The sequence below is a fragment of the Pseudophryne corroboree genome, chromosome 1 (assembly GCF_028390025.1).
Source record: "Pseudophryne corroboree isolate aPseCor3 chromosome 1, aPseCor3.hap2, whole genome shotgun sequence".
NCBI classification, from domain to species: Eukaryota; Metazoa; Chordata; class Amphibia; order Anura; family Myobatrachidae; genus Pseudophryne; species Pseudophryne corroboree.
The window spans coordinates 482,934,699-482,956,569 of NC_086444.1; the positions used below are offsets into that span (position 1 = coordinate 482,934,699).

At 44.9% G+C, this 21,871-nt stretch overlaps 1 long non-coding RNA gene across 2 annotated transcripts in view; it reads right to left on the reverse strand.

Annotated features, from left to right (window-relative positions):
* The window catches only part of LOC134894795 (uncharacterized), a 268,986-nt gene that overhangs the window by 228,834 nt on the left and 18,281 nt on the right, over positions 1 to 21,871 (reverse strand). For both annotated transcript variants that reach the window (XR_010171833.1, XR_010171831.1), the window contains exon 2: positions 1,222 to 1,341. This is a non-coding gene — a long non-coding RNA (uncharacterized LOC134894795). The remainder of the gene's footprint in view (positions 1 to 1,221; positions 1,342 to 21,871) is intronic.

A 21,871-nucleotide genomic window follows, 5' to 3' on the forward strand; every position in this document is an offset into this window, starting at 1 on the left:
TTGGGCAAAACCATGTGCACTGCAGGGGGGGAGGCAGCTATAACATGTGCAGAGAGAGTCAGATTTGGGTGGGTTATATTGTTTCTGTGCAGGGTAAATACTGGCTGCTTTATTTTTACACTGCAATTTAGATTTCAATTTGAACACACCACACCCAAATCTAACTCTCTCTGCACATGTTATATCTGCCCTTCCTGCAGTGCACATGGTTTTGCCCAACTGCTAACAAAATTCCTGCTGCGATCAACTCAGAATTACCCCCAATATTCGTAGCAGTTGCTGTCTTATATAAAGTTTAAAAAGTGTAGTAGTAAAAAACAAAAAAGCAATTATGGAAAACCCCCAAAATGTATATACAGTATCTAATGTGACGATTTGGGGTAATTAGCTCAGTAGAGGGGTAGATTTGTGCAGTGTTTAGGTGTACAAACAGGATCCAACACAGCTTTTCAGGTAAATACATGTAATGCTGCTTTACTTTCAACATGAAATAAGGAAACAACACAAGTGAACAGAAAATAACAAATGCTTAGCCCCCATTCAAGGCACTTACTCACCTCTTCGCCCCTGACTAACCTTGGGCAACTAGTCTACAAACATAAAGTCTCTTAAAGTCTTTCAAATATAGTAAGCCTGGCCTGGCTTGGCCTCTGACTTGTCACATAAAGTCTCAGCCCTGCTTCTGCAGAGTAATATAGGCCTAGTGACATTCAGGCTCTCTGGCCTACTCACCATACTCAGACTCAGACTCATTAGACTCTCCGGCCTGGCTTCTTCTCAGCATCACATAGCTCAGTCCTGCTTCCTTGCAGGTACAAACCTGGCCAGCTAGCCTGCTTGACTGACTGTACCACTTCCATCTGGGCCTTATCACACCACGGAAGTACACACAATCCCATTTGGACTGGATACACAGGCATCAGCCAGCCCTTGACTGCACAGTCCCACCTGGACTGTCTTCTCTCTCTAGCAGCTAATTAGGTGCAGTAACATCTCCCTTTTCTCCTCCGTGTGGACGGATGATTCCAGCCACACTCTGAACACGTGTCAGTGATGCCACACTATATATATATATATATATATATATATATATATAGTAGAACAAAAAGGCGGCACTCCCAGACTTGTAAAGGTGAAGAAAACTTTATGTTAACGTTTCGGGGGTATCACCCCATCATCAGGATAACATGCATAGTGTAAAGTGAACAAATTTATACTCACCGGTCTTCTGTGCTCCCGCCCGTCACCGGCCGCTGCCCCGGGATCCGTCCATTAACTTCTGGCTTCAGATCACTGACGTCAGCGGAAGCCGAGAACACACGGGACCTGCGTCGGGAGGGTCTAGGACAGAGCAACAGAGCCCAGATGAGTCACCATAGCAAAATGTATACATTCAACCTGTGCATTAAAAACAATACGTAGTTTTCCTATTTCCCACCTGCAGAATACCTAATGTTAAATTCATCTTCCTAACATATCGGGAAGTAAGAGAATTAGTGGTGAGTCAATGAGTGAGGGCTTTCGCATTTTTGTAGTTTATTAAATTCTACACACTGGAGGAGCAATCCAAATTATGATCTGTTTGGGCGTTATCGTTCCCGCAACGCAAGCCATGCATCGGAAATTACGTCATTATGTCAACCCATTTTTCATCCCCTTGGGTGAGGGTTTAAAAAATTCTAATTATGTTGTTTTTCTATTTCCACCTGAAGAATACCTATGTTAAATTTCATCTTTCTAACATATAGGGAAGTAACAGAACTAGTGATGAGTCAGTGAGTGAGTGAGTGAGGGCTTTGTGTATATGTATATATATATATATATATATATACGGAATGTAGTTATGTGACCGGTGGTCGGGAGACCGCCAATCACTATACCGACGCCAGGATTCCGACCAATTAACTGCCTGACAGTCGGCATGCTGACTGACAGGGACTATTCCCACTTGTGTGCGTCCACTACACCCATAGAGTGGGATTAGCACCTGTGGCGAGCGCCGACAACCTAAAGCTTGGGATCCCGGCGTCGGTATGGTAACCTACCGGATCCCAAATGCTGGTCATCCAAACACAACCCATATAGACTGTATGGACTGCAATGACATTGTATTCAAATACGTATACTTTAATATGAAGTTGGTTCCACTTTCGCAGCTATAACAGCTTCCACTATTCTTGGAAGGCTTTTCACAATAATTTGTAGTGTTTCTCTGCCCATTCATTCTGCAGAGCATTTATGAGGTCAGGCACTGATGTTGGATGAGTTGGCTTGGCTGTCCTTTCCAGTTCATCCCAAAGGTGCTGGATGAGGTTGATGTAAGGGCTGTGTACGAGCCAGTCAGGTTCTTCTACACGGACTCATCAAACCATGTCTTTAAAGTTCTTGCTTTGTGCACTGGGGCACAGTCATGTTTGAATAGAAAAGGGTTTTCCCCAAACTGTTGCCACAAAGTTGGAAGCATAACATTGTCCAAAATGTCTTGGTATGCTGAAGCATTAAGATTGCCCTTCACTGGAAATAAGGGGCCTAGCCCAAACCCTTAAAAAGCAGCCCCATACCATTCTCCCTTCTCCACCAAACTTCACAGTTGGCATAATGCATCCAGGCAGGTAACGTTCTTCTGGCATCTGCCAAAACCAGACTCGTCTTTCTGACTGATAAACAGAGAAGCGTAATTTGTCACTCCACAGAACAGGTTTCCACTTTTCCACAGTCCAGTGTTGGTCAGTGTGATTTATACCACTGCATCTGATGCTTGGCATTGGAATTAGTGATGTGTGGCTTGCATGCAGCTGCTCGGCCATGGAAACCAATTCCATTAAGCTCCCACTGCACAGTTTTTTGCTTACATTAATGCCAGAGGAAATTCGGAACTCTTCAGCTATGGAATCAGCAGAGTTACAAGAAAGGATTTTTTGGGAAATTCGTCGGCGCTCCTGTTCAAAATCTCTGCTGCCTCCCGCTTTTAACTTGGATCTATCCCAGAAGATCCAGAGAGAATACAGAAAAGTAGTGGAGAGTGGAAAAAGAGGGTTGGCGCTGAGAGTGAGAGAAAATATTGATACTTATCTAGATTACGGGGTATGTTGAATTTATGGTGTCTCTTCTTTCCCCTTTATATTCTTAATAATATTCCTCCAACGCGTTTCGAGTTTGCCACTCTTTATCAGCCTTGATAAAGAGTGGCAAACTCGAAACGCGTTGGCTGAGGACCATTGCATGTTGGATAACACACCGCTCGTCTTTGGGAGAAAGAAGACAAAGATACCTTGATGTGACTGGAATATATAAGAACATCGTGAGTACTGGTACGCCCTTCTGTACTTTAAAGATACCTTTATATGAGGATATTACACCTAACCAGTGTAAGTTAGGTACGCACTGTAGGAATCAACCTCGTGCACTGTTCTTTTGTACTTTATTGGGACATGGTCTTGTCTTAAAAAGATACCTTGATAAGTCTGCTACCAATTCCTACTGTGTAAGTTGAGGTACGCGTTCACCTCATGTGAATATCCTATCGGAATAAGTGTGGCTCCTAAGTCTTCTGAAAAGAAACCTTTATGGGCTTCATTATATCTTTTATTATGTAAGCTAGGTACATCTATTAAGATAAACTACATATAGGAATAACCAGATAAGAGTAATTCATCTGTAATTTGGGTTCAATACACGATCTACAATCATTGCAATCCTTATTTTTCATGCATCGTCTGAAATTCTATGGAGGAATATTATTAAGAATATAAAGGGGAAAGAAGAGACACCATAAAGTCAACATACCCCGTTATCTAGATAAGTATCAATATTTTCTCTCACTCTCAGCGCCAACCCTCTTTTTCCACTCTCCACTACTTTTCTGGAATCAGCAGAGTGTTGGCGACTTTTACGCACCATGCGCCTTAGCAGTCGTTGACCCCGCTCTATGATTTTACATGGTCTTCTGCTTTGTGGCTGAGTTGTTGTTTCTACACACTCCCACTCTCTAATAAAATCACTAATAGTTGACCATGGAATATCCAGTAGGGATGAAATTTCACAAACCGTCTTATTGCAAAGGTGACATCCTATCACAGTTCCATGGTTGAAGCCACTGAGATCTTAAGAACGTCCCATTTTGTATCACAAATGTTTGCAAATGAAAACTGCATGGCTAGGTGCTTGATTTTATACAGCTGTGGCAATGGGTCTGATTGAAACACCTGAATTCAATAATTAACAGGCGTGGCCAAATACTTTTGTCCATATTGGGGGTCATTCCGAGTTGTTCGCTCGTTATTTTTTTCTCGCAACGGAGCGATTAGTCGCTAATGCGCATGCGCAATGTCCGCAGTGCGACTGAGCCAAGTAAATTTGCTATGCAGGTAGGTATTTTACTCACGGCATTACGAGGTTTTTTCTTCGTTCTGGTGATCGTAATGTGATTGACAGGAAGTGGGTGTTTCTGTGTGGAAACTGGCCGTTTTATGGGAGTGTGTGAAAAAACGCTACCGTTTCTGGGAAAACGCGGGAGTGGCTGGAGAAACGGAGGAGTGTCTGGGCGAACGCTGGGTGTGTTTGTGACGTCAAACCAGGAATGACAAGCACTGAACTGATCGCACTGACAGAGTAAGTCTCGAGCTACTCAGAAACTGCACAGAGAAGTCTTTTCGCAATATTGCGAATCTTTCGTTCGCAATTTTGATAAGCTAAGATTCACTCCCAGTAGGCGGCGGCTTAGCGTGTGCAAAGCTGCTAAAAGCAGCTTGCGAGCGAACAACTCGGAATGACCCCCATAGTGTATATGAATTTTAATGTATAGTTAAACAGTTAAAAGATAGACAGTCATTAGGTCGACACCATACTGTATGGTCGACAGTCAAAAGGTGTACAGGGTCAAAAGGTTGACAGGCTCAAAAAGGCCTACACATGTTTTTTAAAGTTTTTTTTCATGCTTTTACAACCTTTGCCTTATTTACTATCTATGTCACAAACTTTTACCTTTAGTACCCTTGTGGCGAGCTGTTTAAAAACACAAAACAACACACAATTTTTTTGTGTCACCCTTTTAACCCTATCGACTTTTTGACTGTCAACCATATGGGGTCAACCTAATGACTGTCTATCTTTTAACTAACTTCTATACCACACCCAGTGCATATATAAAAGGCTAACACTGCTCCTCACCTCTGTGGTGCTAGCGGCGGCCACTGGAGGGTGCCCAACAGAGCTCCATTTGGGACACACACACACACACACACACACACACACACACACACACACACACACACACACACACATGCACACACACACACACACACACACACACACACACACACACACACACACCCCTATATAAACTGCACCCCCAAATCATATACTGCCCCTATATACACTGCATAACATCTTCTTCCATATTCTGCACAGTCTTCCATATAGTTCCCCTTTATACACACCTCACCCCCATACCCCTCTATATAGTGCACTGGCTCAGTGGCTTCACTGTGATTGGCAGTGACTTCCTATTGGAAGTCCTACCTGCCGGTCACCCACAGGACAAGTAAGCCATTAGGATAGGTTTACTCCTTCTGGGACTGCCAGACCGGGCTGTCATTAGCAGAGAACTGGCTTCCTGTAAGAAGCTACTCCCTGCCTGGTCATCAGCCCAATGCAGCTTCTATGGGCTGCAGCTGATGCAGTTCATAGAAGCCGGGGGTTTGGGCATGCGCACTCAAACCGCCACTTGTGCACATGCACCGGGACCTGGCGCCTGTCAGCTCCATTGCGCAGGGGCCAAGACCCGGGACACTCTGACATGGACTCTCCTCACCGGCATGGGTAGCGGCAGCACCCCTGCCTAGAAAAGGTAAGAGCCACCACTGCCAACAACACACCATATCATCATGCAATGGAGAAATGTTTTGAGAACCATCATATCAAATGATTCAATGGCCTGATCAATCACAAGACCTCAATCTGATAGAAATTTGTGGCATAATATTGGCTACTATATCTTTAAAAACGAACCAGCAACAAAAGGAAAGCTGATTGAAATTCATATGGCTTCATGGAATTTAATTTTTACTATCAATTTGCTGGAAACACAGTATGCTAAAACGTATATACAAGAATTTTATTTAATTTGAGTAAATTATTCTTTGTATTTGAACAAATATTCCACGTTTCTGCTATTCTATTGACACAATTTACTGTACAGTATTTTCTTCTAACATAATAGTTTGTTTTCTTAAACAAATTCTGTACACTATTCTTAGTAAATAAAAACAAATATCAGAAACTTACAGACAGATAAATTACAAAGGCAATGTCCCCAATAGATCTCTCAATGTCCCATCTTTTAATTGTTATTTTTACTAAAAACATTACATCAGGCGGCCGACAAATTACCATTACGGCAGTGGTCAGTTGCGCCCCCAGGGCGACTTTCACTCTGTGCGTCGACACTGACTGAACTGCCCTAGTTACGGCCTTGAACACAATAGTCTTGGTATAATAAATAAAAGGGGCAAGGGGAGGGCAACTTGAAGGAAAATGCAGTGGTGAGCTGCAGCTATGGGGGAAGTTAATTCAGTACTTAATGAACCTCTGCCAAATGTACTGTATGTAGGAAAGAAGGTGAGAGGAAACGGGTTAATAGAGAAGAGAACGAAGGGTAATATTCACTCTTTTTTACATGAAAAGATTTATGTCAAGTCCAGCCTGCCTACCCAGCATCTATAGAGAACACATACTGAATGTGCAATAACAACATCGCAGACATCGACTTACTGATAGTAAATGAGGTTTGATGATATCCTCACGACTGACTGTATGTACTGTCTTATGTGTATCATATAAAATCCATTGTGTGTCAACTTAAGTCAGTACATACACAGTGTATGTACTGACTTAAGTTGACACACAATGGATTTTATATGCGCGCGCCCTTACATAGTGTATCCTGGAACAATTATCTTGTAGTTAGTTACACACCATCACAATATCCTCATCATGGAAAGCATGTACAGAAGTGATAGGTAGCCCCTTTACAGGGGTGGTATCCATGTGACCGGCGGTCTGCTGACCGACAGTCACATGACCTCCTCCATCGTCCCGAAGGCTCACTATCCTGATGGTCGACATGCCGACCAACAGGGACTATTTCCACTCGTGAGTGTCCACGACACCCATAGAGTGGGAATAGAACCCGTGGCGACCGCAGCGATGCACTCGCCCCTCCCCGCCGGAATCCCAGCGTCGGTATGCTGCCGGGATCCCGGCGTCGGTAAGCTGACCGGCGGTCAAGAGACCGCCGGTCAGCCATACTACACCCCCTTTACAGAGATCAAGTAATCAGATTACAATTCCAGCTCTCACTCCAAGGGGTAAATTTATTAAAGGTCGATTTTGATGTCAATTGCAATACAATGTATTTATTAACCATCGGATATGTCAATAGAAATTTGTTGTCAAAGTCCATCGGTTTTTACAGACTAAAACCCCATCAGATTTGCCATTTCTTATAGGACTCGATATCAAATAGAAGTGTAATTCTGATGAAAATCATTTGGCATTCAGCAAAAAAAAGATTTCCTAGCACTTTTCTTTTGTTTTAAACATAGCACATGCTATTTTGACAACAGAGATACCTTATAAAAATGCCAAACTGTTCCAAAACGTTGTGTCCTTTTGAAGTTTGTCCTATCTGTTATCTGGTGTGTCCTATTATTTCTATCTTCTCAAGTGTAGTGTTAGTGTAGACTTTTGTTTTAAGAGCTTATTTTGTCTTCTCTGTTTTTTGTTAATAAGCAAGGTAAGAGGAGAAGTAGAAGACAGGAGGATAGGAACCCTGAGGTAGCAGACCCTCAACCTGCCTCCCATTTTCTGTGCTCTGATAGTCATTTGATGGTAGCAAGACCCCTACCCGCTCTCTGCCTATTGTATAATCAGATGGAGAAGGTTGATGTAATGCTAGATTATACAATATACAGCAGAATAGCACAATATCAAACACCTCTCTCAGACTATACAACAACACACCACCAGACAAATAACGACACCAGAACCTAGGTTTTATTAGCCCAAAAGCGTGCTCTATTATCATTATTAACAGTTTCTTAAATAGCGCAGTATATTCCATTGTATTTTACAAATAGAAACAACAGTGATAGAACAAAACTGGGTAATAACAGACAGACATAGAGGTAGCAAGGCCCTGGTTGCAAGCTTACAATCTATAGGGAAATAAGCATTGATACACAAGTTTAGGTGCTATCTATTGCATAATGGTTCAGTCAGATTGCAGAGATTCTTTATTGGATTTATGATATAGTTACTCAGCAATGTTGGCCAGAAGTCAGGAGGACGTGAAAGTGAAGAAAGAGAAAGTATGTGAGCATATGTGTGGACTGTACAGAATACAGAGTGGATGTAATTAGACAGGAAAGCTTATGAAGGTCATGTGAACGGTTCCAGAATTTGATAAGCTTGCCTGAAGAGGTGAGTTTTGGGGGAATGCTTGAAGGTTTCGAGACTAGAGGAGAGTCTTATTGGGAATGGGAAGGCATTCCAAAGAGTGGGTTCAGCTCAAATAAAGTCCTGTTATTGTGAGTGGGAGTAAGTTATGGATGTGGAGGAGAATTGCAAATATTGTGGAGTGTGGAGAGGTCAGGTTGGGTGATATTTTGAGTTAAGCAGAGATGTACTGTATGTTGGTGTAGTTTGGGTAATAGTCTTGTGTGTAAGTAAAAGTATTTTATATCCAATACAATAGAATATAGGTAACCAATGGAGTCTTATTGTGCATGGGAGGGCATTCCACAGAGAGGGTGTAGCCCAAATAAAGTCATGTAATCGTGAGTGGGAGTGAGTTATGAGTGTGGAGGAGAGCTGCAAATCTTGTGCAGAGAGGAGAGGTCAGGATGGGTGATATTTTGAGTTAAGCGAAGAGATGCACTGTATGATGGTGTTGTTTAGATAAGTAAAAGTATTTTATACGGAATATACTAGAATACAGGTAACTAATGTGGATACTGACAGAGCGGATCAGCAGTCGATAAATGTTTAGCCAGGACAATTAGCCTCACAGCTGCATTCAAAGGGGATTGTAGTGGTGAGAGTCTGTTTCTGGTAGTGCCAGTAAGCAGACAGTTGCAATAATCAATGCAGGAGATAATGAGAGCATGGATTAGAGATTTTGCAGTGTCTTATGTAAGATACGGTGCTAGATTAATAGGGTGTGATTTTTGAAAGTGTCTAATCGATTTTTACCAAAAAATCGTAAATGTAATAGGGTGCAAATTTCAAGGTTAAAATGGAATTTGCATACGATTATTGGCAATTTTTAGTACAGGAAATGTAATTTTTAGTAATAAAAACTTGTGGTTTTTAGGTCATGTTTTTATTACTTACTTTGTTGTACAACTACAGGTACCAGCGGGACCGTTAATTCCCTGCATGCTGGTACTTGTGGTTCTCCAAGTACCAGCATGCGGGGAGGCTTGCTGGGACTTGTAGTTCCACAATAAAAGACAATATTCTCTTTTATTTTTTTACACAAAAAGTTATGAAGTCGCCACCCACAGCCCAGGGGTGACGGCCATAGCCCTGGGCTTCATCCCTGTCCCTTGGATGCTTAGAGGGAGTACCCCTTTTTTAAGGGGTCCCCACTCCCCCAGGGAACCCCGGACAGGGGTGACTAGTTGGGGGGAGTGATGCTGCGGCCGCAGGGACCCATATAAAAGTGTCCCCTGGCTGCAACATCACCTCCCTGGCTAGTGGAGCCCAGTGCTGGTTTAAAAAATATGGGGGACCCCTACTTCTTTTGTCCCCCATATTATTGGAACCAGGACCGGTCCAGGAGCCTGGTGCTGGTTGATAAAATATGGGGAAACCCAGTAATGTTTTAGGTGCTATTTTAAAAATCGCACCCTATTACATTGCCCGAGTTGTATGTTTGCAATGGCAAAACATCTGTATGCAATTTTTACCATTGCGATTTTTTAAACTGCTGGAAACGTGAATTCGCATTACATTTGTGTTTTTTGGGAAATGTGCGATTTTTGGGGGGAAAATTGCACGTTCCCAAAAATCGCACCCTATTACATCTAGCCCATGGTAATATTTTTTATATGTTTTTTAGCTGTATGTAACATGGGGGGTAATTCTGAGTTGATCGCAGCAGCAAGTTTGTTAGCAATTGGGCAAAACTATGTGCACTGCAGGGGGGGGCAGATATAACATTTGCAGAGAGAGTTAGATTTGGGTGGGTCAGGGCCGTAACTAGGGGGGGAGGGGGGCTAATGGGGCATGCGCCCCAGGTACAGGATTTGAGGGGGCGCTGAGGAGTTACAGAGGAGCAGGGTTTGTGTTTTTTTTTAACTGACAGTGCTGTGCTGCTCCAGTGAGACAGCATACGGCTCCCGGAGCTGGCTCCGACGCTGTGCGGGTGAGCTCCAGTACCTGGGATCTCTCCAATGCCGGCTACTGTCTTAAGCTCTCTTCTTTGCCATGCAGTGCTGCGGCTAGTGTGCGGTGCACCATACAAGCTATAGAAGCGAGCTGTTGGTGCTGTGTTTTTCAGCAGACTATGATCCTGGCTGCCTGCCTAGCACCAACCGATAACAAGCTGCAGGCTACATCACATTGAGAGGACACACTGCCCCAGGCTTATGCTTGTTAACAGGTGCAGTCACCGATGTTACAGAAATCAAAGGTTCACTTTGCTAGCTATCCACCTGGCAGTGGAAACTTAGAGCCTGGACAACCTCCAACTGTCACCGAGTATCACTACAGCAGCTTTGTGGTGAGTTTAAAGACAGACTTTATTATCGGCACTGTGCTCCCAGTTAGCAGTGTCAACCTCCGCTTTACCTCCCAGATGGGGGGATTTGGTGTAGCTTATAGGGGTATGTAGTGTAGTGATGCATGTAGTGTACTAACGTATTGCAGTATATAGGAGCATGTATTGCACTGACGTGGTGTAGCATATAAGGGGATGTAGGGTAGTGATGTAGTGTAGCATATAGGGGATGTAGTGCAGTGTATAGGGGCATGTAGTGTAGTGATATAGTTCAGCGTGTAGTGGATATAGTATAGTAGTACAGTGGATAGGGGAATGTAGAGGAGCATGTATTTGAACACACTGCTGGAGGTGCATGTGACGCATAGGGCATTTGGGGAATATTGTCCAATAGTATCCCCTTTTTAATTTTTATTTTGATAATCTAATTATTTTAGTCTGACAGGGTTTTTTTTTTTTTGGGGGGGAGAGTGTTTGGGGGGCGGGCGCCTAATTACCGCCTTGCCCCAGGTGGCGAGAATCCTAGTTTCGGCCCTGGGGTGGGTTATTTTGTTTCTGTGCAGGGTAAATACTGGCTGCTTTATTTTTACACTGCAATTTAGATTTCAGTTTGAATACACCCCACCCAAATCTAACTCTCTGCACATGTTATATCTGCCCCCCCTGCAGTGCACGTGGTTTTGCCCAATTGCTAACAAACTTGCTGCTGCGATCAACTCAGAATTACCCCGATGATTTTGAGACAGAGTGGTGTATGTGGGGAACAAAGGACAGTTCAGAGTCAAGGATAACACCTAGGCAGTGAGCTTTGGGGTAGGGTTAAAGTGCATACACACTGGGCGTTTTTGCCCAGTGTGTATGCACAGCGATGATCGCTGACATCGCTGGGCTGAAAATCGCTCAGTGCATACACACTGAGCTATTTTTCCCCTGCCCAGTGATGTCAGCGGGCGTGAGCGGCTTTCCATAGCAGGACGCTATGGAAAGCCGCTCACCCTGCCATTCATCTACTGGTGATACCAGCAGATGAACGTCTGCCACCGGCGATGAAGCGGGAGCGCGCATCAGCGCTCATCGCTCATCTCCGGGGCATACACACTGGGCGGCTTTGAGCTGAATCTTAATTCCAAATTACTGCAACCTCTATGCACGGCGCGCACAACGCTGAATCAATTGCAAACAACCGGGTCACGTGACCAGGAAGTCCGGGACGCGACTGTGCAACCAAGCAACCGCTGGACGAGAAGGAGAAGGAGGAAGTCGTTGGTGGAGCCTCGGTGACGAACGAGAAAGGACGGCAGGTGAGTGTCCGTAGGAGGCAGGAGGCTACACAGTGTGCGGGCTCTGCAGAGCGCACTCCGGGTTTCCTCCCAGCCTCAGACAGGTTCCACTTCCAGACCGACCGACACCCAGGGGGCGGCTGTACCAAGACGCACCACGGGTGATGGGGTTTGGGAAGCAGGAGCTAGTCCGGATCCCCCTCCATCTCCATTTTTCTGTATTGTTAACCTGAGGCTCCGGTAAACGTGAAGACCGGATGTTTAATTTTTTACAGCTGGAATCTCTTTTGCATCTGCAGGATTGACAGACTTGCCACCTAACGGATTTGCGGGACGCCGCAATCCGACATTTAAGATTGAGTTATATACATTTTTTTAAGAGACTATTAGTTCTAAGCGGACTTTAAGCGGACTTTAAACAATAAATGAGCCATTAACAGTGCTCAAAAAGAATTTATATTGGTCAATCACTCATTTCTATATCTATATATATATATATATATGCTGGTCATTGGGATATCTCTTATTCACACATTTGTGCTTTATACGGTTCCTAGTTTAGGACACATACCACGGCCTTCAGTAGAAGCTCATGACAACTTTTTTAGGCTAAGGGGGACGGAGAAACAAGGGTACACTTTTTGAAAGAATTAACTTTAAAACGATTAACACCCATTATTTCCATTCAAACATTAGGATTGAGCGCAGCACTAATAAATCTATGTTGAGCTGAAAGCAGCTCAACACACCAAAAGTGAACTGCTTTCAGCTCAAAATCGCCCAGTGTGTATGGGCCTTAAATTGTTATCAACAGTGATAGAGCTATCAGGTTGGTAACTACTATTGGCCAGTTGAAATATAATTAATTCTGTTTTGGAAATATGAAGTTTGTGTTGGGGAGATGTCATCCAAGTTAAAATGGCAGAATAGCATTTAGGGAAACGGCCCAATACAGATGGTGACAAATCAGGAGAGGATAGGTAGATTTGTGTATCATCCACATACAGATGATACGGAAATCTAAAAGAGCTGATTAGTTTTCCAAGAGATGAGGTATAGATTGAGATAAGCAGAGGACCTATGACTGAGCCTTGCGGTACTCCAACTGATAGAGGTAGCAAAGAGCAGGTGGATTCAGAGAAGCAAACACTGAAAGAGCGATTAGATATGTAGGATGAGAACCAACAAAGGCCTGTGATCTGAAGACCTAGGGATTGTAGTGTTTGTATGAGAAGAGAGTGGTCATCAGTGTCAAAAGCAGCAGAAAGATCTATACAATTAAGAAGTAATAGTGTTTAGATTTAGCAATGAACAGATCATTCACTACTTTTACTTTAGTCAGTGCTGTCTCTGTGGAGTGTTGGGAATGAAAGCCTGACTGAAGTGGGTCCAATAAGTTATATGAGTTAAGAAAGTGTGTGAGATGAGTGTAGGTATGTCTCTCAAGTAGCTTGTTGGGGCATGGGAGCTGAGAGATGGGACGGTAGTTTGAGAGAGAGGTAGGATCCGAATTTTGTTTTTTTCAGAATGAGAATAATCACTGCATGCTTGAACAGTGATGGAAAGATACCAGGAGAGAGAGAGAGAGAGATTGCATATGTTAGTTAAGGTTGGGATGAGCACAGGAGACAGAGCTTTATTGATTTGAGAGGGCATATGATCAAAATGAAAGGTAGCAGAGTAGGAGGATGAGAAGAATATTGATACTTCATATTAATTTGATCTAGTGAATGGGTTGGGGTCGGGTGACCGGTGGTCGTGGTCCCGGTTGTCAGCATACCGGCGCTGGGATCCTGGCCATCAGGATTCCGGTAGGGTTGGGGAGTTGCACTTGCCATGATGCAGGTTCAGTGACTTGCTGCACTCACCACTGGTTCTATTCCCACTCTATGGGTGTTGTGGACACCTATGAGTGGGAATAGCCCTGGGCCCCCTGCCGGCATCCTGGTGGTTGGAATCCTGGCATCGATATGCTGACCACCGGGATCCCCACTGCCGGTCACGGTTCATCCCATAGTGAATATACCTATACATGACTCATTATACTTATGCTTAGCAGGAGTCAGCGAAAATGACAATGGATTAAGAAGCCAGGAACTACAGCCATAGCCAGAATACCCTGTACAATGAAATAACAGAAAGCATGCCATCCCTTGGGCATTTGTTCCACCTCAAGCTTAGCAGCGGAATGACTGTATGATGATAAAATATTGTGACAAGGACCAGAGTAGGCAGCTACAATACTCATTATTTTTTTTATTTCCATCACATACCACCAGCACATTTACTGAACAGTCATAGTTTCTATTTGTATATATTTCTGGCCTATTCTTATGTGGTCTCAGCCCAATGCGTGTGCTGTCTATAGCTCCCAGGACATTAGGCATGCCTACAATATTATGTAAACCTACCTTTAGTTCATGCTGCTGTGACGCCTCGCAGGAGAAGAAGATTCAAATATAAGAGATGGTCTTCAGGGCTGTCATGGTGAGATGGTGGGAGAAAGTTTGCAGCGTTATGCCAACCACTCTTGAGGTGAGTAACTGGAAGGAACCAGTGAACAAAAATGCAGAGCACCCAGCCACTTGTGCAGACCTAATACAGCTCACTCAAGCTGATCCTTGATGAGATTATAAATTGGTGTTAATAAGGCAGAATATCTTTTTGACCTCCCCATCAGACACTGCATTGAGGTTTAACTGCCCAAGGAAGAATTTATACCTGCGTAGGCTCTGCGCTACCTCAAAAAGCTGCTGTTGGTCTGTCTAATTCTCCTGGCTCCTCCATGTGAATGTTAGGGTACTTCATTTCTCATGTGTGGTAAGCATAGAGTAGCCTTGAAATGCCATAATTACCACAGTCACAGTGCAGCACATTGTTTTGTCCTTTTTCATATGTATCATAATGAAGCTCTAACCAACACAATGGGCTTTTGGCCACAAACTCGCCTCTCACTTGCAAGTCTATTATTTGGGTGTTTTTAACATAAGTTTCTGATCAGTTTTGGAATTCGACATTTAGTAAATCCAAGTGTTTCTATACTTATAATAATTAAAACCTCAAGAGTCAATGTTCAATTACATTCTAAAGTTGGACATTTAGTCAAATTCTTGTCAGTTTACTTTAGTAAATGTGTGTGTTAAAATAAGATTTTACTCACCGGTAAATCTATTTCTCGTAGTCCGTAGTGGATGCTGGGAACTCCGTAAGGACCATGGGGAATAGACGGGCTCCGCAGGAAACTGGGCACTCTAAAAGAAAGATTAGGTACTATCTGGTGTGCACTGGCTCCTCCCACTATGACCCTCCTCCAGACCTCAGTTAGGATACTGTGCCCGGAAGAGCTGACACAATAAGGAAGGATTTTGAATCCCGGGTAAGACTCATACCAGCCACACCAATCACACCGTATAACTCGTGATACTACACCCAGTTAACAGTATGAAATATAACTGAGCCTCTCAACAGATGGCTCAACAATAACCCTTAGTTAGGCAATAACTACATACAAGTATTGCAGACAATCCGCACTTGGGATGGGCGCCCAGCATCCACTACGGACTACGAGAAATAGATTTACCGGTGAGTAAAATCTTATTTTCTCTGACGTCCTAGTGGATGCTGGGAACTCCGTAAGGACCATGGGGATTATACCAAAGCTCCCAAACGGGCGGGAGAGTGCGGATGACTCTGCAGCACCGAATGAGAGAACTCAAGGTCCTCCTCAGCCAGGGTATCAATTTTGTAGAATTTAGCAAACGTGTTTGCCCCTGACCAAGTTGCAGCTCGGCAAAATTGTAAAGCCGAGACCCCTCGGGCAGCCGCCCAAGATGAGCCCACTTTCCTCGTGGAATGGGCTTTTACTGATTTAGGATGCGGCAATCCAGCCGCAGAATGCTCCAGCTGAATTGTGCTACAAATTCAGCGAGCAATAGTCTGCTTAGAAGCAGGAGCACCTATTTTGTTGGGTGCCTACAGGAAAAAAAGCGAGTCAGTTTTCCTGACTCCAGCCGTCCTGGAAATATAAATTTTTAAGGCCCTGACTACGTCCAGTAACTTGGAATCTTCCAAGTCCCTAGTAGCCGCAGGCACTACAATAGGTTGGTTCAAGTGAAAAGCTGATACCACCTTAGGGAGAAACTGGGGACGAGTCCTCAATTCTGCCCTATCCATATGGAAAATCAGATAAGGGCTTTTACATGACAAAGCCGCCAATTCTGACACACGCCTGGCCGAAGCCAAGGCCAATAACATGACCACTTTCCACGTGAGATATTTCAAATCCACAGTTTTAAGTGGCTCAAACCAATGTGATTTTAAGAAACTCAACACCACGTTGAGATCCCAAGGTGCCACAGGAGGCACAAAAGGGGGCTGAATATGTAGCACTCCCTTTACAAATGTCTGAACTCCAGGCAGTGAAGCCAGTTCTTTCTGGAAGAAAATCGACAGAGCCGAAATCTGGACCTTAATGGAACCCAATTTTAGGCCCATAGTCACCCCTGACTGTAGGAAGTGCAGATAACGACCCAGCTGAAATTCCTCTGTTGGGGCCTTCCTGGCCTCACACCACGCAACATATTTTCGCCAAATACGGTGATAATGGTTTGCGGTTACTTCTTTCCTGGCTTTTATCAGCGTAGGAATGACTTCTTCCGGAATGCCCTTTTCCTTTAGGATCCGGAATTCAACCGCCATGCCGTCAAACGCAGCCACGGTAAGTCTTGGAACAGACAGGGCCCCTGCTGTAGCAGATCCTGTCTGAGCGGTAGAGGCCATGGGTCCTCTGATATCATTTCTTGAAGTTCTGGGTACCAAGCTCTTCTTGGCCCATCCGGAACCACGAGTATCGTTCTTACTCCTCGTTTTCTTATTATTCTCAGTACCTTTGGTATGAGAGGCAGAGGAGGGAATACATAAACCGACTGGTACACCCACGGTGTCACTAGAGCGTCCAAAGCTATTGCCTGAGGGTCCCTTGACCTGGCGCAATATCTAGTTTTTTGTTTAGGCGGGACGCCATCATGTCCACCTGTGGCCTTTCCCAACGGTTTACCAACAGTTGGAAGACTTCTGGATGAAGTCCCCACTCTCCCGGGTGTAGGTCGTGTCTGCTGAGGAAGTCTGCTTCCCAGTTGTCCACTCCCGGAATGAACACTGCTGACAGTGCTAAGACGTGATTTTCCGCCCATCGGAGAATCCTTGTGGCTTCTGCCATCGCCATCCTGCTTCTTGTGCCGCCCTGTCGGTTTACATGGGCGACTGCCGTGATGTTGTCTGATTGGATCAGTACCGGCTGGTTTTGAAGCAGAGGCCTTGCCAGACTTAGGGCATTGTAAATGGCCCTCAGTTCCAGAATATTTATGTGTAGGGACGACTCCTGACTTGACCAAAGTCCTTGGAAATTTCTTCCCTGTGTGAATGCCCCCCAGCCTCGAAGGCTGGCATCCATGGTTACCAGGACCCAGTCCTGTATGCCGAATCTGCGGCCCTCTTGAAGATGAGCACTCTGCAGCCACCACAGTAGAGATACCCTGGTCCTTGGAGACAGGGTTATCAGCCGATGCATCTGAAGATGCGATCCCGACCACTTGTCCAAGAGGTCCCACTGAAAGGTTCTTGCATGGAACCTGCCGAATGAAATTTTGCTTCGTAAGAAGCTACCATTTTTCCCAGGACTCGTGTGCAGTGATGCACCGATACCTGTTTTGGTTTCAGGAGGTCTCTGACTAAAGATGACAGCTCCTTGGCTTTCTCCTGCGGGAGAAACACTTTTTTCTGTTCTGTGTCCAGAACCATCCCCAGGAACAGTAGGCGTGTGGTAGGAACCAGCTGTGACTTTGGAATGTATAGAATCCATCCGTGCTGTTGTAGCACTTCCCGAGATAGTGCTACTCCGACCAACAACTGCTCCTTGGACCTCGCCTTTATAAGGAGATCGTCCAAGTACGGGATAATTAAAACTCCCTTTTTTCGAAGGAGTATCATCATTTCTGCCATTACCTTGGTAAAGACCCTCGGTGCCGTGGACAGTCCAAACGGCAGTGTTTGGAATTGGTAATGGCAATCCTGTACCACAAATCTGAGGTACTCCTGGTGAGGATGGTAAATGGGGACAAGTAGGTAAGCATCCTTGATGTCCAGGGATACCATGTAATCCCCCTCCTCCAGGCTTGCAATAACCGCCCTGAGCGATTCCATCTTGAACTTGAATTTTTTTATGTATGTGTTCAATGATTTCAAATTTAAAATGGGTCTCACCGAACCGTCCGGTTTCGGTACCACAAACAGTGTGGAATAGTAACCCCGTCCTTGTTGAAGTAGGGGCACCTTGACTATCACCTGCTGGGAATACAGCTTGTGAATTGCCTCTAGCACAGCCTCCCTGCCTGAGGGAGTTGTCGGCAAGGCAGATTTGAGGAAACGGCGGGGGGGAGACGCCTCGAATTCCAGCTTGTACCCCTGAGATACTACTTGAAGGATCCAGGGATCTACCTGTGAGCGAGCCCACTGATCGCTGAAATTTTTGAGGCGGCCCCCCACCGTACCTGGCTACGCCTGTGGAGCCCCCGCGTCATGCGGTGGACTCAGAGGAAGCGGGGGAAGAATTTTGATTCTGGGAACTGGCTGACTGGTGCAGCTTTTTCCCTCTTCCCTCGTCTCTGTGCAGAAAGGAAGCGCCTTTGACCCGCTTGCTTTTCTGAAGCCGAAAGGACTGTACCTGATAATACAGTGCTTTCTTAGGCTGTGAGGAAACCTGAGGTAAAAAATTTTCTTCCCAGCTGTTGCTGTGGATACGAGGTCCCAGAGACCATCCCCAAACAATTCCTCACCCTTATAAGGCTCTATGTGCCTTTTAAAGTCAGTATCACCTGTCCAGTGTCGGGTCTCTAATACCCTCCTGACAGAATGGACATTGCATTAATTCTGGATGCCAGCCGGCAAAATATCCCTCTGTGCATCCCTCATATATAAGACGACGTCTTATGTTCGCAAAATAGTATCCCTGTTTGACAGGGTTACAGACCACGCTGCAGCAGCACTATCTGCAGGTCTCAGTCTAGTACCTGAGTGTGTAAATACAGACTTCAGGATAGCCTCCTGCTTTTTATCAGCAGGTACCTTCAAAGTGGCCGTATCCTAAGACGGCAGTGCCACCTTTTTTGACAAACGTGTGAACGCCTTATCCACCCTAGGGGGATATCTCCCAGCGTAACTTATCCTCTGGCGGGAAAGGGTACGCCATCAGTAACTTTTTAGAAATTACCAGTTTCTTATCGGGGGAACCCACGCTTTTTCACACTTCATTCACTCATTTGATGGGGGAACAAAACACTGCCTGCTTTTTCTTCCCAAACATAAAACCCTTTTTTAGTGGTACTTGGGTTAATGTCAGAAATGTGTAACACATTTTTTATTGCCGGGATCATGTAACGGATGTTCCTAGTGGATTGTGCATATGTCTCAACCTCGTCGACACTGGAGTCAGACTCCGTGTCGACATCTGTGTCTGCCATCTGAGGGAGCGGGCGTTTTTGAGCCCCTGATGGCCTTTGAGACGCCTGGGCAGGCGCGGGCTGAGAAGCCGGCTGTCCCATAGCTGTTACGTCATCCAGCCTTTTATGTAAGGAGTTGACACTGTCGGTTTATACCTTCCACCTATCCATCCACTCTGGTGTCGGCCCCACAGGGAGCGACATCACATTTATCGGCATCTGCTCTGCCATCACATAAGCCTCCTCATCAAACGTGTCGACACAGCCGTACCGACACACCGCACACACACACAGGGAATGCTCTGACTGAAGACAGGACCCTACACAGCCCTTTGGGGAGACAGAGAGAGAGTATGCCAGCACACACCAGAGCGCTATATAATTTTGGGATTAACACTATATTGAGTGAATTTTTCCCAATAGCTGCTTGTATATACAATATTGCGCCTAAATTTAGTGCCCCCCCTCTCTTTTTAACCCTTTGAGCCTGAAAACTACAGGGGAGAGCCTGGGGAGCTGTCTTCCAGCTGCACTGTGAAGAGAAAATGGCGCCAGTGTGCTGAGGGAGAAGCCCCGCCCCTTTTTCAACTGACTTTCTCCCGCTTTTTCTGGAATACTGGCAGGGGTAATTTTACATCTATATAGCCTCTAGGACTATATATGATGTAGATTTGCCAGCCAAGGTGTCATACATTGCCCTCAGGGCCCCCCCCCCCAGTGCCCTGCACCCTCAGTGACCGGAGTGTGAAGTGTGCATGAGGAGCAATGGCGCACAGCTGCAGTGCTGTGCGCTACCTTGGTGAAGACCGAAGTCTTCTGCCGCCGATTTTCCGGTCCTCTTCTTGCTTCTGGCTCTGTAAGGGGGACGGCGGCGCGGCTCCCGGAACGAACACCAAGGCCAGTTCCATGCGGTCGATCCCTCTGGAGCTAATGGTGTCCAGTAGCCTAAGAAGCCCAAGCTAGCTGCAAGCAGGTAGGTTCGCTTCTTCTCCCCTTAGTCCCTCGATGCAGTGAGCCTGTTGCCAGCAGGTCTCACTGTAAAATAAAAAACCTAAAATAAACTTTCTTTCTAGGAGCTCAGGAGAGCCCCTTGTGTGCATCCAGCTCGGCCGGGAACAGAAATCTAACTGAGGTCTGGAGGAGGGTCATAGTGGGAGGAGCCAGTGCACACCAGATAGTACCTAATCTTTTTTTTAGAGTGCCCAGTCTCCTGCGGAGCCCGTCTATTCCCCATGGTCCTTACGGAGTTCCCAGCATCCACTAGGACGTCAGAGAAAAAACAGACAGGAAAATAGCCAAAATGTTATATCAAATGCTTAGTAAATGTACCCAGAATTCTCTACAACATGGGTGCACAGCCTTTTCTACTCCAAGAGCCACACTGAGAGATTACCATCATCGAAGGGTCCACAATAAAACTTTACTTGCTTAAACATGTAAAATACATACAATTTACTAGTGCAAAAAGCCTTTGCAGCATTGCTAAAATGTCCCTTTGGAGCCAGTAATGTGTGCAATGCTGCAAAGCAGGATTCACCACCACTGGGGGGTGTGGCAATGCCATGTAGTAACATATTCCTCTTTCCCCATGTGGCAACACATTTCCTCACCTCTGCAGCAACACCATGACAACCCTACAGCAAACATACTCCTGCACTGCCCTGTACTCTCTCTCTCTTTGGCTCCCATTACTGGAGGGTCAATAATGGGGCCATCAAACAGATGCAATCCTGAGGCTCTTCATAGTTGTGTGTCCTTTGAAATTAGATTTATAAAGAAAATGTTTTCCATCAGACATGTAAATAAATGTGGGCTTGTTTTCTTTGCAAGCAAAGGTTTGATTTAAAGTCCCAGGTATAGATTTAGTAAAGCACTAAAAAATGAAAAGTGGTGGCGTTGCTCATAGCAACCAATCAGATTCTCTCTATCACTTATCTACTGTACCCTAGAATATTATAGATTGGATTGGTTGCTATGGGTAACACCACCACTTTTCTTCTTTAGAATCTTTAGAAAATCTACTCTCCAGTCTGGCTCTGACTAGGGGCATGAAAATAAATTATACTAAATTCTCTAAAATTATATAACTTAATCTGCACATTTTATCTTTCCTTTTTAATTTGTCTACATTTTTTAAGCAGGCGTCATATACAATCTACGTATAGTAAGATGAACTCCAGGTATTTTCAATTTCCTCAGTAGCAGAATGAATCACACTTATTGCAGTCCAAACCAAAGGCAAAACCACAACCAGCTCTGTTCTTTGTACTGACAGAATGCAGTAAACAGAGAACATGGGTGGTCATTCCGAA